At 46.1% G+C, this 19,120-nt stretch overlaps 1 long non-coding RNA gene across 1 annotated transcript in view; it reads right to left on the bottom strand.

Moving 5' to 3' along the window:
- LOC129337277 (uncharacterized) overlaps window positions 1-18,049 on the bottom strand; it is an 85,698-nt gene extending 67,649 nt beyond the window's left edge. Inside the window, exon 1 of the long non-coding RNA XR_008597806.1 lies at window positions 17,775-18,049. This is a non-coding gene — a long non-coding RNA (uncharacterized LOC129337277). The remainder of the gene's footprint in view (window positions 1-17,774) is intronic.
- Between the last annotated feature and the right edge of the window lie 1,071 nt (window positions 18,050-19,120).

Raw genomic sequence — 19,120 nt, 5'->3', positions numbered from 1 at the left:
CGGGGGCAGTGCAGCTGTGCAACGAGCATTCGGGGGCAGTGCAGCTGTGCAATGAGCATTCTGAACCTTCTGCCTGACAAAACAAGAGGTGCGGCACTCTAGGCTGTGTTTCATGCACGTGAATTATAATAGGGATGGAAACAATTGCTGCGATGACTTATTCTGCATTTAATCAGATACCACTTAAAGCACCACCAACACACAGCAACAAAAATGTTAAATATAGAAACAAGTCCAGATAAGTTATTTTTGTTTGTTGGAGCACATCACCTGCTTCACTCATGAGCATAACCAGACACTTGATACCTCTAAGCTCATTTGCTTTGTGTTTCATTATATTGTAACCTGTGCAACTGCATACTGGCACACTGTATGCACAGATTAATAGCAGGCTCTTGACCAAAGAAAATTTGGAGGAATCAGGAAGTAGGAGACACAATGAACAAAATAAATAGACAGGAGTAAACAAGCAATGCCCTTTGTTTATGAAGAGAACTAAAATTCATGCAGGATAGCTCTAGCAACAGCTATGAGTAATGATGGGCAAATAAAGCCTCCGTGTTCAAAGACAAGGTATCTCTGATCCCCAGCTGTCTGGGGGCGGGACAACAGCAGGGGAAATCTGCTGCATCCATTTCCTGCTTGTGGGCTTCTGGGAGGCGTTTAGTGGTTGATGCTGAGAGAAACAGGACTCAAGACTAGGTGGGTCTTCGGTCCAGCCAAGCAAGGCCCTTCTTCTGTTTTTGTGCCTGCCACAAGGCTGCTCAATGTAACAGAAGGGTCAATAAAATGTTAATTCACAGAACCTTTTCTATCACAAGGTCATTTTCCACGGTTCACTTTACCTCATACAAGTAGTAGAAGGAATGCAAACCATGTTGGGAATATTGTCAATATGGAGCCTAAATAAACCCCAGTGGAAACCATTTTTTTTTGGCAGAGCAGCATTTGTACTTCCCTTAATCTTACCAATTACCTTCTTGTTTACTTTCTCCAGTGGAGCGTAATGGCAAACAGCTCCTGTTCATCTTCATAGCCTCAATTTATGTATTTTAGAATTGTGTATTCTGCCTTTCTCTGCAAAAGAGGACTCAATGTAGTTTTACAAATTATACATATATATCGCTCACACTATAAACTCAATTAAAAGCATAACCCACACTCAATAACATCTTGCAGTCATACAAGGTCTAGAACCAGTATCATAGGAATTTTCCTTCTATTAATGCTCCCTGTGGGCCAAACTAGATGCAACGGCGTCTGTAGGTCTGGCCCGGGAATGCAACAGTCGTTTTAAAGCCTCATATGGGTGATTTAAAAACATCGTGAGATGGCACAGTAGGAAAGATGCTCTCCCCCACCATAACCTTTTTAAGTGCTGAAACAGCTGTATGGGGGGGTAGCTCAACCTGGAGGATGGATCAGGGGGGGCATATGGGGGGGCAATATTTATCGAATCAGCCCTGGCACAACCCCATGTTTCTGTGCTGCACCGAGAGTGACGTCATTCCCGACACGGAAGCATTCTGGAGCATACGGAGGAGCATCCTCCGGGAGGTTCTTGCCCCATTCCTGCACCTTTCCCCACCCACCAGCCAGATGAGAGGTGGCAGGGGCCGCAGGCTGGGAGTGGAGGATCTGTTGCCCCCACTAGGGAGATGGGAACCATGATGGAAAAGTGTACTTCTACTAATGCCCTTACACTTCCACATTCTGGCTTTCAACACAGTTCACTTATGTCCCCACTGATATCCTTAATTCCATGTAGTATACTTATACTGACTCATTTTACTACAAGAAGATTTGTCTGCAACCTAACATAGCAAGAGCAGCAAACTACTTCTAAAGACCCTCTGCAAGGAGTGAATCATATTGCAAGTGCTTGGATAAGGAACTGGGGGGCGGGGGGAAGCACCGCTCTCCAGGATATCAACAAGCATCATCAATAAGATCAGAAAAACTTCCCTCCTTAGTTCTGTTCAATGATACAGCAGCCCATAGTTCATAGCACTTGTGGTCAATTCTCTTGAAATATTTTTTAAAGGTTTTATTGCGTTGTAACTGGGCTTTGTCCCTTGGGGCTTGTAAAGAAAAGTGGGGAAAATCACACAAAAGAACAGGAATACTAGTAAAAGGCAGCTCAAGAGCAAGACAAAACATGTTCTATGAAAGAACTTGAAGAAAGCTACTGTAAATATTTCAGGATTATCCAAGTACACTTAGGTATTATCAAACAGTGTGCAGAAAGCAACAGAATAAAATAATCACAAGTAGCTGTAAGAATTAAGTGTTTATAACAACAGGGGCACGACACAGTAAAGAAAGCGGGTTCAGATACAATGGTTTATATCAACATTGAGCAAAATCTCTGGCCCATTTAGCTGAGTATTACCTACTCTGGACTGCTACCCAAGATGCTCTTGAGTGGAGAAATGAAGGATTCAGACACAGATTTCTATATGCAGGAGGAGGAGAAAGTGTCTTCGTTGGGGCCAAATTCTTCATAGACAAGCAAAAGCAGTATCTAAACACATACCCACGGCTTTTTTTCTGGGGGAAAAGGTGGTGGAACTCAATGGGTTGCCCTTGGAGAAAATGGTCACATGGGCTGGTGGCCCATGTGACCACTTTTAAGAGGTTCCGGAACTCCGTTCCACCGCGTTCCAGCTGAAAAAAAGCCCTGCACATACCTATGATAGTCAAAAGGAACTTTAAATTTTCCTCAAGTCAATCTGCAATGTAAGAGTCACAGCTGGAATATCATTTGTTGACATGTTAGCTTCCCGTAGCTATGGTGCTGTCAGGCCATCTGACAGAAGACTTCATGAACTGTCACTGAACTATCTTCAGCTACTGCCCACACATGCCAAAAATGGAAGCCAAGTTCAGGGACAAATGTACAAACAAGACACCGGAGGCAAACATGAACAATGGCATTTCTGCTTGCATTTCCTCCTTTCACACCCGTACCTGCAAGATCTTCAGGCAGCAACTGCAGCTAGGCAGCACACATACTATGTACCCACTCTAACATTCAGTACTTATGAAACTTTTAAAAAGGAACTATTAGTTCATAGTAGTAGTTGTGTTCTTATTTATTAGTGTTGGTTGTTGTTGTTGTTAGAACATGACTAGACAAATTTTGCAAAAATAAAAAGCAACCACAAAAAACACAGACCAGGGTGCGGAAAGAAAAACCATCAGCTACAGAAAAGGTTGGCTCAGTTTGATTAGGTGCTCAGGGGGCTACCACCAGATCTTTTTGTTGCCTTCTAAGCCCCTCAACCCCTTTTATCTTTGGAGGGGGCATTAAAGCAAAAACAGCATATCAGTTTTATTTTTAAAATCTGTTCCATCTTTATCCTGCTTTTACTTTGAGTTCAGAGCAGCACGCATCGTTCTATCCTCTACTATTTTAACATACCAACTGCCCTAAGAGGTAGGTTAAGCTGAGAGTGAATTGGATCCAAAGTCATACAATAGGCTTCAAGGCAGAGCAGGATTTGAACCTCAGTTGTCCCCAATTCTAGACTAATGTTCTAACCACTACACCACACTGGCCTTCAGCCAAGAAGTTTTGTTTTGAGCCGCTTTAGTAGGAGTAGCTGCAAGTATCCCAGTGGACCAGCACCGACATACAAGTGGGACTCCACGAACCAAGTTTTGTAAACTGGGTACCAGCCTTGGGAAGACATGTTCTGTCCCCTTTTGTCCTCCCCCGTCCTATATGAATTGCCCTGTGCCTTTCAGCCTTAATCATAGTTTAGAGATGCATCACCACAGATGCTAAACATGGTTAATCCTAACTAGGATGTCCACTCTTCCTAGATCTTGAAAGTAGAATTGGATTGAGTTTGCAAAACCAAGCATTAACCACGGTTAGCATCTGTGATGATGCCATCCTAAACCATGACATTTCTAGTGTTTTGACCAGGTGCTGTGTACATTGCACACATGGAGAATTGTTGGGGAACCGCCTGTTCCATTGCCTAAAAGACTCTTTGTTTGAAGAAGTAAAGGTGTGTTCAAGTCTTAGCCCTGGGGGACTTCAGCCTACTTCAGTATGCTTCAGAGGTCGTTTGCCATTGCCTGCCTCTGTGAAACAATCCTGGACTTCCTAGGTAGCCCCCCCCCCCCCGGCCTTCAAGTAGTAATTTGCCAACTTGCTATGTCTTGGTAACATCCATGTCAGATTACTGCAACCTGCTATACACGGAGCTGCTCTGGAATACTGTTCAGAAACTTCAATTAGTAGATGTTACAGCTGCTCAGTTATCAACTGGAACCTGAAGACTAGACTATGTTCTACCAGTGCATGAAATTAGGATCAGTGTACTTTAAGGACCACCTAAACTATGAACTTGTCCAGATCCTAAGATCTTCTACAGATATCCCATTTTGTGTGCCTTCGTATGTAAACGCAGGTGCCCATGGTGAATAAGCCTTTCCTCTGGGGGCACATAGAACACCCACATTGAACCTAGTTCAATGATGGAGAATGAAAAGGAAGCTGCCAAAAACTAGGAGAAATTGAGTAGAAGCTACTTATCCCCTAGATATCCTCCTCTAAATTGTAAAAACTCAAGTATAGGATCCATTTTACTTCTAAGAACCACTGGTTTGTTCAGGACTTTGGTGGCATTTGATATGATCCCTTTGCATACTAGCTGTTGGTGCATCTTGCCTGTAATTATTTTAATTGTTTTAACAGATTGTGCATTCATACATATATGAATAAAGAAAGAAGCACGTGTTCCTGAAGCTGCATGTTCCACTAAAAATGTTTCCTAAAACAATTCTGTTGTGCACAATTATAGAACTTGGAGCAGAACAGAAACAGATGCATGGCGGCAGCGGAAGGGTGTGGTGTTCCTGTTCAGGGGAACAATACAGGTGCCGTGGGGTGTTACATGCAATGTAACTTCAGCGCCCATGACAAATAAGATCTCTGCCATGCAGCTACAGCTGTCAGGGCCTTTCTATACAAATATATACCTGGTTGTTCTGATCAGAAGATTTAGTAGATTTAACTTCCGACAGTTCCAGAAACAGCTCAACTTGCCTCTTCAGGACATCAGCTGTAGGGCATTTTTTGTTCATTTTGTAAATCACAATGTTTGAAAAGCATCTCTGATACACTCCCACCCCTTTTGATGTAAACAACTTAAATGGCACTAGTGGCGTTTTTAAATTCAAAAATAACAAAATATTTTATTTAACATGATGGGAAAGTTCAAGTGAAATCAATGTTGAAAATTTCTGAGGTAACTCAATATAAACTCTGAGGTAAAACCAGTACATGCATAGACTTAAGGTATAATGTTTCAGACTAATGAGTTTCTTAAAACTCTTCACAGACTCACAGTTACTTAAATCTTTATGTTGAAAGGCTTTTGTTCCAGTGTTTTCCTAAACACTCTAGTACACTTTCTTTGAGTATTCTCTTACTCTTTTTGGTTTCCAGAAGGCTGGCAGCCTCTTAACAGTACCCCAAACACCTTCTCTTAAAACACCAATACTCATCTTGAGTTTTTAACTGACCCTTAAGGTCTCCAAAGGCAGTTTCTAACCACACCAGAACAGGAATCTCTTCACTCTTCAGAGCTAACTCCCTATTTTGATTGGCTGGAGAAATTCGCCTCTCACTAGAAGATCTATCCCCTTTCTTTGGCCCAAATGGGAACCTGTGCCTACTTCCCAAACTTCCTTGCCAACTTTCCCCAAGTTCTCCTGTCTGAGTTAAATTGCTCTGTCAGGGCTGAATCTGGAAATGGTTAGTACTAGACTCCTCTCAGCTAGGGCTGAAATCAGACTTTTCTCTCCCCAGCACCCAGTCCAGAAGCCTCTCTCTGTTCAGCTCATGCTAACCAATCATTAGCCTGTCGCTCAAAGCTCTCCGTTTCTGTGGAACATTAACCCTTCACAGTTCTTCAGCTGTTTGTATAGCACTTCTAAGCTTTTTAAAAGGGGCAGTCCGTCACAACATCCAAGGCGGCTTCACAGTGCTGAGTATGAAGTGAGGAACTAGCACTATTTTGCTCCACAAAGACTGTTTTGGTATCTGAAGAAGGGAGCTTTGAATCTCGAAAGCTTATATCCTGGATATCGAGTTGGTCTTCAAGCTGCTACTGGGTTCCCACTCTCCATCCTGGCTGCATCTGCCTCGCTGGGTTGTCGCTCTGCCGTGTTGCCCCGCCTGGGGTTGAGGCCTTCTCCCTTGGCCTCAGAGTCAGGGGAGGGGGTTGCCCCACCTTGTTCCTTCTCCTACCTGGTTGTATGTGCCTTCTCTCCCCTCAGGTCATGCTAACACAGCTCATTCCTCGCTTCACAGGGAGACTTGCCTTTATACTCCCTTGTCTCCCCACCCCCTGGTCCTTCCACCCACCAAACCCTGTAGGTGGACTCTGCCCTTCCTTCCACCAATAGCCCATGTCTGTCTGCTCTCTCCTGGTTCCCTCGTGGCCTCCTGTAGGCTCCGCTGTGCCTGGGGCCCTCCCTTCACCAGGTGAGCGCTCCTCCCCCTTCTCCAATTAAACCCGACTCTCCAGATTGGAGTCCCGCACTCTTAACCACTGCACCAAACTGTTGGTGTAGTTAAGTTTTCTGTTAGTTGGTGTAGTTAGTTTTCAGTTAGTTTTCTGATGACTTCAAAGCTCACTAACATTGCCGTATCTTTCCATCCTAAAAATGCTTAACTAAGCAGTAGATCAGCATTTCTGGGGAAAGATGTTAATGGAGCAAAATAGAATTTCCACTTTAAAAATTTCCTACTTTAAAAATTGCTGCTATAATTTAATTGCAATTATGCTAACAGATGACATCTGATACAAAATATTTATTTATTTATATTATACTCTGCCTTTCTCATGGAAACTCAGGGCAGACTACACAGTGTGAATCAGTACAGTCTATTTTAGAGATCTTTCAATATTAAAGAGAAACAAAATATGGAAAGTTAGAAAATGGTCAGTGATAGTAGAGAAAGTTATGGTTGCTTTCATCTGCAGAGGCAAAATCCTTTTTATTGGACCTATGGCACTAGCTGGAGTGGCAAGTTTTTGAAGTGTACAAATTTCTTCTTAAAGAGAGCTTGAAGAATCTTGCAATCCAATGCTCCAAAACGTTTCCACAGCATTCTGCAGTAATGAAGGGATAAGGAATCAGATTCCAGAGGGCTTGTGGGCCAATTCTGGGCTCAAGACTGCATTTCAACCAGTCAAGTAGACTGCTTTGAATATATGACAGAAAAGCAGTGTAGAACTATTTCAAGTCCATAAACACACACTACCACAGGATTGTTGTAAACCAACATTGTGCTAAATCACAGAGCAAGTTTGGAAGGCATGTGGCAACATCCTTACTCATGCTTAGCAGGTCTAGGTGTGGTACAGCATGGATGGGAGACCTCCTGATACACTGTTGATGGCAGAACACCAACATAATTAAAGTGGGGTTGAGTAAAGAGGCGACAACTTTGCTGCTTGACATTATCATGGTGCTATATGTACTAATGAAAGCACTTTGCATACATTATACCAGTAGACAATCTAAAGTGCTGCATAAATGCTGAGTATGACCACCTTCTCACAAGTGTAAAAGACTTTGTCTCCCCACTTTATGAATCAGCCTACATTGGTGCAAAGCACAGCACTCTACAGCACAGCTCCTTAAGCATGCAAGCTTTGATCTAGGAATAAGTAACTTCTGCTCCATTTCCCTCTTCTGTTTTTTGGCAACTTCTGGTTCATTCTCCATCACTCAATCACACAGGTCTGGATAATCTGCTTCCTCTACTACCATGCTTACTAGCAAGGCTGCACTGTATGCATATAGTTTTGAATAGTTAATGTAATCCTTTGCACAACAGTCTCATCTCAACAAAGTTTCAAAACTGAAATAGTAATCAAGGAGACTCTTTCTGTGTTGCAACAAATTGAACACGAATATTTGGCACACTGTGACACCATCAGTCTACTCAGTATGTCTAACACTTTGTATTCTATAGGCATGTGTTCAACTGAGTAGTCCAGTTATGAAGAAACCCCCAGTCAGGGGGAACAACAGCAAGTCAGACTGGCCAGCGTAGCTGCAGCTGACGGGGCTGGGCTGAGAAAAACTGTGAAACAGCTGTGAAATGCAAGGCTCTTTTTTAGCATGCTGCAATGTAATCCAAAATAATGCTCCACATTTACTGACGCACAGGCACCATGACGCGGGAGCAGCCAAGCACTGGCCTGCCGCATGCACAGCAGCTGCTCCTTCCTCCAGGCCAAGCGCAAATAGATACAGCAGTAGCTTGCAAAACCAGCAGCCCCCCTCTCCCCCCCGCCCCGTCCTAAGGCTCAAAGAAAGCAGTCAAAGAAAACAGACCCTCAAACCTCCCTTTTAATTCGTTTGTCTTAACTGTCCGGATAATTACTGACCAGGGATAACCAGAAGCACAGACTAGAGGGGAAAGCTCAAAATTATTTATACTCTGCTGCTTACAGGGGCCTGAAATAGCTTATCTCATTCTCCCATCATCAGTTTTATCCACACAACAACACTAAGAGGTAGGTTAGGCTGGGGGCGGGGTGTGTGTGCACGTCGGCTGATTCGACGTCAAACAGAGTAAGGATTTAAACCTGGGTCTACCATTTCCTAGTCCAACACTAACCACTTTGCCACACTGGCTTGCTTTGCATGCACGAGAGGCGCATGGAGGCTCCTAGCAGCACCAGTTAATGCCTGCAACTCCACATGGAGGAGAGCCAGTGTGGCACAGACTGGACATGGGGAAAGGAGGTGGGTTCAAATCTCTCTCTCTCTCTCTCTCTCTCTCTCTCTCTGCACCTGCACTTCACCCTCTCCCCAGCTATTTCAGGTTGGGAAAATGATCTTGGGAGGAGAAAGCTTACATCCCCTCTCCCCTTTGCACCAGGGGCCCAATCCAAATCAATCCTCTAAAGGTCTGGAAACTATTTTTTTTTAAATGCCAGGAGCTCTGTCCATAAAACCCACATGTAATTGAGTTCTTGGGGTCTGACTGGATGATACGTGAAATGTGAATTGTGTTGCGAAAAACTCCACAGAACGCGCATTTCACATGCGACCCAGGACTCACCTTAATAACAGTGAGGTTGGCAGATTGGCTCCCAAGCACTGTGCGGCTACAGGCGGTATTTCAGCACTCCCTCCCTTCCATCCAGAATGCTTTCACTAGGAAAAAATGCCTGGGCAACAGGCTGATGGTCTCATGGACAGACATACAGAACCAGCAGTGAGACGAATAGCTTGCCCCCCCCCAAGCCATTTTCTACTAGCAAAAGTGTACAGGATGAAAGGGAGGGAATGGCGAAGCCCCTCCTGCTGCCACACCAGGCTGGGGAGCTGAATTGGCTTCCACCCCCCACTGTTTTTAAGGTGAGTCCTGGGTCGCATGTTAAACAAGAATAGGAGTTGCCCCCAACTTAACTCGCCTTTCATGCTATCATCTTATCAGACCTTTAGACATAATGCTCACTTGAGTACCTTGGGTCAGTCACTTTTCTTTCGCTTCGGAGATGAGATAGCTGAGGAAAGAGAATAATAAAAATAAAAGATGTCAGGTCTGGGTACCCTTTGAAAGGGATACTCTCATGAACTGTAGTTAGCAGAAAGTTCTGAGAAAACCACATCAAAGGGAGAAAATATTGAGGTGTCTCGATTCTTTTCAAAATTAGAACCACAGTTCTGATAAACTGTGAATGGCACAGATAGCCCTGCAACCCTCTATGTCCCCAAACGCGTCACCATTGGATTAAGGGGATTCAGTGGGATGTGAAGAACGAAGGAGGAGGAATCAGCAGAAGTTTTACACACACACTCTTGTGCAAACGTTTGTTCTATTTGTGGAGAAGTTTCCCCATCTTGTGTAGTCCCCTTTGATGTGTACACAGTGATCCCAAGGGTCCCTTAATCCACAAGAGACCTCTTGCAGGGAAAAAGATAAGAGAGAGAAAATCCATTCATTGTTCTTTGCATTCAACTTGATGTTTTATTGTAATGTGATATTTAGGTAGGGAGTTCTTTTGTTATTTCTGACCAAAGGTGCAAACACCCGTACAAAAGCCACACGCCACCTTGATGCAGTTAACTGTACAGCATCTAACATATTTCCTGTTCTCCACTAACCATTCAACTTTCATTCAAATTCATGTTATTATCTGTGATGTCCTGTTGCTTAGAACTTAAAGCAAAGCTCTTCCTACTGTATTAAGATAACAGACATCAGTTTAATTCTAGCCAGAGGCGCAAAATCCAACACTGGATTCCTCAACACTCAACAATGCCCAAGAATGCATCCAACCCCCCTACACACATATATCCAAGAAGTCTTGCTTTTGTGCTTTAAACGCTTGGGAGGGACTATACATTTGTCATCTTGTAAATGTATGTATAGCATACATATATTTAATTTTTTAAAACTAGTGTGTTCACTAAACGCCCTTGGCTAGAATCTTCTCTTCGTAAAAGCTAAGCAAACAGAAAACACCCCCCACCCCCAAATCATATGGAAGCAGTTACATTTTCTTATTAAGATTTGGAAAGTTTACAAAACATCTTACAACAGAACATCTGTTGCACAATAACTGTGATAAGAGGGAGCACAATCATCCAGAGAGATTAGACTGAAGGCCACTTCTACGCTGAGAAAACGTGCCCAATTTGCGTTGCGATCCAGCTGGAGCAAAGTCCCCTTCCAGACAGGACAATTCAGAGCAGGGCATGGTTGCCATTGTCTTTCCCCTATGATTTGCTATTATTCTAGGAAGTATAGGAGTTAGCACAATAAGAGAGACAGCATTGTCTGGTAATGAAATTACTTCAGGAAACTGACTGGAATGGTTCAGAATCTACAAGATTTGCATTACCAACGTATAACTATACGTCACTCAAAAATCCTATCATTTCAATAACCTATAGCCAAGCATAAAATTGTAGCAAAGACAGAAAATCCCTTTTTAAACATATTACAACAAATTTAGCACATCTTGAAATATATTTGAGAATTAAATTCCCCATCTCTGCACCGCCTAAGAGTTGATTTGCTGGGATCAGGTTAAAGCATCTGGCCCACCATTCTGTTTACAGAAGTAGCCAGCCACACATCTCTGGAAGCAAAGCAGCAGGACACAAAGGCAACTGCAACTCTCGTCTTGCCCTCAGAATTGAATACTAAAATGATAGACTGCTTCTGAACATGGAGCTCAGCAAAGAATTGAAGAAACTTACACATCAGACATCAACCCGCACGAAACCATATTTTCAAGTCCCAGAGGCATAATTGACACTCTGCAATTAAGGAAGTGTAATTAAATTCGCGTTTCCACAGATAGTGCCAGGGCAGAATGGCAAACTTTCAGTAGGAGCCAGATTTAAAAACCCCGTGGTAGAGAAGTTGCATTTCTTTAATTAGGCTAACATTGTAAAACTGCAAGAAAAGGGCAAAAAACACAAGACCCTGTAAATGTAACTAGAGAAGTTTGCTGCATAAGGGCACGGGCATCTACCTATGAAGGATTCTCATCAGCTTATTTCAATGGCCTCATTTACAAAGTGACATTCAATAATTCAATCTTTATTTGAATACGAGTTTACCACTACAGCAAACTGCTGAAGTTCAAACTTCCTATTGCATCAAAAGCAAACAGGATGCTACCACAGGAAAGGAATAGTAACACGATGCCCAGCCCCGTTCCATCCACAGCCAAATTCAAGCTCCACCATATGAAGTAATCAGGAAGTGTCCACACAGCCTCCAGAGACGAAATATGAAAGAAATGGGATGCCACAATATGCGCATTTCCTCATGGGCTGTAACAGCACAAGAGACTCCCTTCTGACAAGTTTCGTTTTCCATTTTCTTACTTTCAAGCAACTGATTACTGTTTTGAGAGCAACAAGTGTGTAATCGTCTTTCATCAAAAGCGTCAGCGACACCATGACAGCTTGGCAAGAGTGTGATAGAGAGAAGAAGCTCAGAACACACAGTTAAAACCACGGGCACCCTCCAACACCAGCCACCATCTCCTAAGCCACCACCCTGCAGTTTCCAGACTGGCACGAGAAGGAGCCGTGACTCACGCGGTAGATCCCTCCTCTATCAACTGAGGGCTTCGGAATTTGCTAAGTGAAATGAAAGAGCACCACACACCGATGCCAACAGAAGTACCATGAAAGAGAGCCAGAAATCTCCAAGACCATTTTAAGAGTAACTCTTCAGGTGAGGAAAGTGTCATTCCTTAGACATGGACATATCCAGTGGGAGAGACAAGTTCCTAACTGTAGGCCAAAGTCAAAGCCTAAGCACCTTTGAGAAACACTTCCCCACTCTGGGCCAAATTACATGTCACCTTTGCCATGTGATCACTACCAGAATTTGCAGCCGGACACCAGCTGAAGATTCCCCATGGAATCTCAACTCAGAAGCACCACAAGGGCCGGATTAGGACTGAGATCACGGCGCAGGGCTCTTGCCTCCCCCCTGCACTGTTTCTCTGACCCAAAATGTGCAGGCAAGAAATTGTTTGCCCATCCTAACACTCCTGGGAGGTTAGGTTAAGCCAAGTGAGTGACAGACTGGCCCAAGGATAGGGTTGCCTAGTGGTGAGCAAGCTCCCAGTGGTTTGCCCCTCTGCCAGCAGGAAGGAGACAGGTGTGCGGGGTCCCACAGGGGGCAATACTCTCCCCTTTACTGTTAACATCTACATGCGCCCCCTTGCCCAGTTGGTGCAAAGTTTTGGGCTTGGGTGTCATCAATATGCAGATGACACCCAGCTGTATCTGATGATGGATGGCCAGGGCCGGATCAAGGGGGGCAGGGGGGGTAGTCTGCCCCTGGCGCCGCCAGGTAGGGGGCACCAGGAGCAGCTGCCAGCTGCCGGAGCGCGCAAGCAGCAGCATGGGCAGCCTCGCAGCCCCCCGCGCTGCCTTTCGCCTGCTCCGTGGGATAGGGGGCAGCCGGCTTGTCGAGCACCCCTTCTCCTGCAGGGCAGGCAAAGGGCAGCACGGCCACCCACGCAATTCGCCTGCCCCGGCTGAGAGGGGGCAGCCGGCTGTCCCGTCCTGCGGGGCAGGCGCATGGTGCGGGCGGCCTCGCAGCCCCCTGTGCTGCCTTTTGCCTGCCCTGCAGGACAGGGGGCGCGTGGCAAGCTGGCCTCCCCCTGTCCCGTGGGGCAGGTGAAAGGCAGCGTGGGGGCTGCGAGGCCGCCCACGCCATTCGCTTGCAGGGAGGCGAATGGCGTGGGTGGCTTCCTAGCTCCGCACACTGCCTCCACCGGCCTGCGTGATGACATCATCAAAATGACGTCATCACGCCACACCAGGAGCCGGACTAGGGTTGCCCCAGGCGCCAGCAACCCTAGATCCAGCCCTGTGGCTGGCCGGCCCAACTCAGCTCCAGATGTCCTGGAATGTGCATTTGCAGCTGTGACTGATTGGTTGAAACAGAGTCGACTGAAATTGAACCCAACAAAGATGGAGGTCCTGTACTTGAGCCGTAGGGGACTGGGTTCAGGACTCCGGCTCCTGGCCCTCGATGGGGCACAGCTTGTGCCAGTTCCGAGGGTAAGGAATCTGGGGGTGATCCTGGATGCCTCCCTGAAAATGGAGGCACAGGTCACAGCGGTTGTCAGGTCTTCGGGAGAAAAACAACTGTTAGCAGTCCCTGGCCCCAAGGAGGCCTGCCTCGCCTCGACTACAGCCAGGGCTTTCTGAGTCCTGGCTCCTACCTGGTGGAACGCTCTGTCTACTGAGACCAGGGCCCAGCAGGATTTACTATCTTTCTGCCGGGCCTATAAGAGAGTTGTTCCACCAGGCTCATGGCTGAGCCTCCACTCATGCAACATCTATTCCCCCTCCCTGTGAAAGCTGCCCATCACTGTTTGTTTTTCAGCTGCTGTTACTGTGCTGCTGTATCCAGTTGTACTGCTGTATCATTGGTTATTAGTTGTATTATTGCCGCCAGGCAAAAGAGGGCTGCTATTTTTATATGATGTTTTAGTGTTTTAAGATGGAACGTTTTTAAATGATTTTAAGGTTGTTATCCACTCTGAGCCCGCTTGCGGGGAGGGCGGGATGCAAATATGATATAAATAAATAGCAGGCATCGCAGACAATGGGCGCACGCACCTCCACACCCTACCATGATGATGTTACTTCTGGAAGTGAGGTCATTGCATGGGAGGCAGGAGCATGCGCACGCTTCACGCCAGGGCTGATCCTTAAGTAATTGGCCCTGGTTGGTGCAAAGCATGATTGTGCTCCCACCTCCCCACATCAACATCACTTCTAGAAGTGACATCGTCACAGCAGAGTACAGAGGTGTGCATGTGATGAAACAGTGAGTGCTGCGATGCCCCCGAGCCCCCCCACCCTCCCTGTCTCCCAATGGTTGCCAGGGCAGACACTGATTTTTAGCTCTGAAATATATTTAAAACTGCTCTAGAAACAAGAAGTGTAAAAACAGAAAAGAATCCTATATTGTCTATGGCATGCCAGTTGATGGTAAGATGCCAGTCCCTGAAAGAGGCTGGCAACTGATGTTCTTAACTCAAACTAGGGCCTGATCTATTGACCAAGATTAACAACAGTTGTGAAGAGCAGGGCCTTTGTTGCAGTTGCCCCAAAGTTCTGGAATGCCTTGATTAAGGTGCAGAATTGCTTCTCCCTCATCTTTCAAATGGGATGCAAAATGTTTTTTGTGCTAGAAAGTTTTCCTGAAGCAGCACAGCCCAGGGGGGGAAAAAAACTTGAGAACTTTCGAACAACCCCTTAGCTCCTCTCCCCTGCAGAAACTGAGCTCATGCTCAAGGCAGGGACTGGCCTTCTTGTGCTCCATAAAGCATTGTGCACATTCTGTTCCAGGCAATTAAAAAAAAATCACCATCTGATTCTGCTGAATATAAACAAACTACCCCTAAACTTATGTGTTCCAGCGAGGTAGCCATGTTAGTTTGTGGCAACAAAAACAAGTATCTCTTGGCACCTAAAAGACAACACAGTTACTGTAGCTTAAGTGTTTGCAGACTCGAGCTCCTTTTGTTTAAGCTAATGTTATAAGAAAGGCCAACTGCTATTACAAGGCTGCCGTGCAAACAAAACTGAAGTAAAGAGAAAAATATCCAAGAATCACAATTTTTTCAACTCAATACAAGTCACTGGAGGGAGGGAGTGAAGAATTTTCCACCACTTCCCCCCCTTTCGTGATCCACTTAACTCTGGGTCATAATCTTCTACCCATGTTAGTACATCACAGCTGAATAGAGAACCACTTACAATCTACTTTGTTATTAATTGTGCTCTGAATGATTCCAAGAAAGTTGGCTTGAAGCAAGACTAAAATTAAATGTGTCTACTCTGAAGTAAATCCCACTAAGTCCACAGGTGTAATCCTAAACAGACTTACTCTCTTTTAAGCCCACTGATTTCAACACGCTTGGAAGGGTGTAACTTCGCTTCAGATGATACTGTTAATCTCTATAAGTGTGCTAAGGATTGCAGTACAAGTGAAAGGAACTCCACAATATAAAGCACAAGGGAGGCTTGTCAGTTTGTAGGTTTTAACAAGCGAAGAGGAATAACAAGATAGCTCTACCTCATCCTATCTCTCTCAAATCTCTACAGAAGGTGTCCAATAGCAACAATGTACCATTCTTGATGAAGAAATTTTTACTAGTCCACCTAAGACTAACTTCAGCCTTAATAAAGCACATTTACTTGAAATTCCTACTGAAATCAAATGGGATTTACTTCCAAGTAAGCCCAGTTAGAATCAGGGTGCAAAACCTTCAGTTCCAAGAATATTGCCTAAGAAACAGGTACAACTGAAAGTTGCTTTGAAGCAGCCTGGGCGCTTGAATCATGAATACAACATTTCGTGGGCAAAAGTCACCCATGGGGCTCAGAAGTGTGGAAGATGCTTCTGGCACAAGATAGCAGCATACTTGTTCAAATTAAGCATCTTAAGTGTGAACATGCACGAAGCTGCCCAATATGGAGTCAGACCATTAATCTACCAAGGTCAGAATTATCTACTCAGACTAGCAGTGGCTCTCCAGGGCTTCAAGCAGAACTTTTCTTTTTAATTGTGGAGATGCAGAGTAATCAAACCTGAGGCCTTCTGCATGCAAAGCAGATCCTCTACTGAGTACCTTGTGCGAATCCTTGCCTGGGACCTTTTTCAGCATACGCAGAGGTAGAAGTTTTCTGGCATGCAAAACTGTGCCCAAGGAAGGCACCAGCCCCACCCCCCCTCCAGAACAGCAGCAGGGAGGGCAAAGTAGGGTATGCAGCAGGAGGGCAGAACTAGAGAGAAATATCCTTTTCCTGCTATCAGAAGATACTTTCACCAACTGAAGGCATAGTTAGGAATGGATTCAAGCCTTTGTCTAAGTAGTTCTTAGCATCCCTGGTTTGAAGTTAGACTGAAACCAGGGTAGTTAAATGATCTTAACTCCAACTTAAGATACAGTGAAGAAGAACCAACATTATACTATGAAACATTACACTAGGTAAACTTACAAAGAGTTGTTAAGATACCCCTATGTCTTAAAGCTCTTAGTTGTCTTTCCAAGTAATCCCAACTCCCAGCCTCCCTCCCCCCTTGCAACTCTATTCACTGCACCAAAGTAAAAAAAGACTCACTGGAATTAAACACTGGAAAACACCAGATTGGATTTATGAGACCATATTGTAAATGTGCAAGTAGCTACCCAATAAAGATTCAAAGGAGGTTCTTGCCTTTCAGTGTCAAGAACTACCTCAACCCATTTTATAGCTGCTATAGAGTGCAGAAAAAAAACAGAAATACATTAGTATTGTGAACTTCTACTAAAATAAGAGATTTTAAAAGACAATACAGGGCAACAAAACCAAATATCAATTTCGTTCCCTTCCAAAAGGGACAGGCACAATGTCCCTGTTGACTTTGCTAGCCTTCCAGAAGTAAGAAAAGAACATTTCCAAAACAGAGTTATTTGGCTTAGACGTTCGTGGAAGGAAGGAAAGCTTTCGTAAAACCTCACAAAGCTCTGAATGGAAACATTACCGAACTTTCGTTTAAAACGCCTTTCTAAAGCCAAACTCATCAGACAGCAAAACAGACTAATTCACAACAGCGCGAACTCCCACCGTCCCTAAGCAAGCGTATGAAGGAACAGAAACAGATGAGAAAGTTTGCCTACGAAGTACGTAAAAACAGACATTACCTGGGACAACTGAAGGCTTAACACAAGGCTGTCAACTAGATACGAACTGGAGGGGGAAGGGGCGACCCTAACACAAAATGCAATTGCAAAAATGCTGCAAATGCAATCTAAGCGAGCAGCCGTAGGCGACAAAGGCTCCCTTGCTCTCGAGTAGCTCGGCGCGCCGAAGCCTGTTGCAGCGCCCTGCGGGAGCGTGCCTCTCTCCTCCCCCTGCCCCAGCCCGGAAGCTCAGCGGCTCCCTTGCAGCCAGCTGCCTGCCAGAGAAGCGCCTTCCAGCCTGGGGTCTCTCCCGGGGAGGGTTGGGTAAGGCGCCCCTTGTCGCCGCTTCCTCCTCGGGCGCGAGCGGGCTTCCTGTCCCCCTTTGCCAAAGGTCCCTGGAAGCCAGGCAAGAGGAGCCGAGAGAGACCCCTCGGCCCGCTCCCCCCACTGCAGCTCCGCGCTTCGTTGCACAAGCTGCCCCTTCTTGGCTGCAGCGCCAGGGGAGGAAAGAGGGACGGGGGCGCCAGGTTGCTCTGCCCCTCCCCACCTTGGGCTGGGGTCGCTTACCTGGGCGGGGGTGCCGCGCGCAGCCACCTGCCCGCTGCGCCCGCAGCTTTCCTTCCCCCGGCGGCTGCGGGAGCGCGACCAGAACTGCCCAACAAAGGCGAAAGTTGTGCCGCCGCTACTGCTAAGCAGGCGAGGAGAGCCGAGCGAGCAGCTGGCGGCGGGGGGAGGGAGGGAGGAGGCGAGAGGCGGGCGGGCGCCCAATGAGAGCGCCGCAGCTGCCGGCTTCGCTGCGCCCCAGGGGGAAGAAGACGCTCGGGCGCCCGCCGGCTGCAGCACTCCCAGCCCTGCCCGAGCGCGACTGACCCTTGCCTGCGAGCGGCTCTCGAGTGACTCCTGGCTGGGACGGAAGGGGAGGACTCCGCCTCCTCCTCCCCTTCCCCCGGGCGCCGCCGGGGACACGAGGCTGCCGAGCGAAGCGGCGCCTTGGTTGGAAGGGCTCCCTCCGGGCAGGCGCGGGAGCTGGGCTGCCGCAGGTGGCCACGGGCACCCTCGCCCCCCCCCCTCTGGTTTTTGCACCCTTCCGGGAGAAGGTGCCAGAGTTTCCCAGCGCTCGGAGCCCTCAAATGGAGCTCCCCGAAGCGGCTTGCAAACATTTGAATAACCAGATCAGAACCAAAGTCACTAGGCAGCTTTAGGCAAACCAGTAAGGCTCATCATTTTTACGCTGCTGAATCTGTTTTCGTTCAATGGCCTAACTGTTGATCACACGCTGTATTTTTGCTCTGTGAATGTCCCAGCTACTGATTCTATTGCATTCATTTGCAGTATGTAATCCGCCTCGGATTTCAGTGAGAAAGACAGACTATAAGAATAATCATCTTTGTATTGTCGAAGGCTTTCAGGGCCGGAGAACGATGGTTGTTGTGGGTTTTCCGGGCTGTATTGCCGTGGTCTTGGCATTGTAGTTCCTGATGTTTCGCCAGCAGCTGTGGCTGGCATCTTCAGAGGTGTAGCACCAAAAGACAGATATCTCTCAGTGTCACCTCTGAGAGACTGTGACACTGAGAGATCTCTGTCTTTTGGTGCTACACCTCTGAAGATGCCAGCCACAGCTGCTGGCTAAATGTCAGGAACTACAATGCCAAGCCCACGGCAATACAGCCCGGAAAACCCACAACAACCATCAATAATCATCTTTACTTCATTGATACCCTGCCTTCCGTCCCAATGGGAACTCAAAGTCAAAGCAGTTTATGTCATTCTCTTCCTCACAACATCCCTGTGACAGTAGAATAATAATAATAATTTTCAGTTTATATACTGTCCTGTAGGACAATTTAATGTCCACTCAGAGTGGTTTACAAAGCGTGTTGTTATTATCCTCATGACAATCTCCCTGTGAATCA

The sequence above is a fragment of the Eublepharis macularius genome, chromosome 11 (genome assembly GCF_028583425.1).
Source record: "Eublepharis macularius isolate TG4126 chromosome 11, MPM_Emac_v1.0, whole genome shotgun sequence".
NCBI classification, from domain to species: domain Eukaryota; kingdom Metazoa; phylum Chordata; class Lepidosauria; order Squamata; family Eublepharidae; genus Eublepharis; species Eublepharis macularius.
Note: the sequence above shows the minus strand (reverse complement) of the source record. Positions and strands in the feature narration are given on the sequence as shown.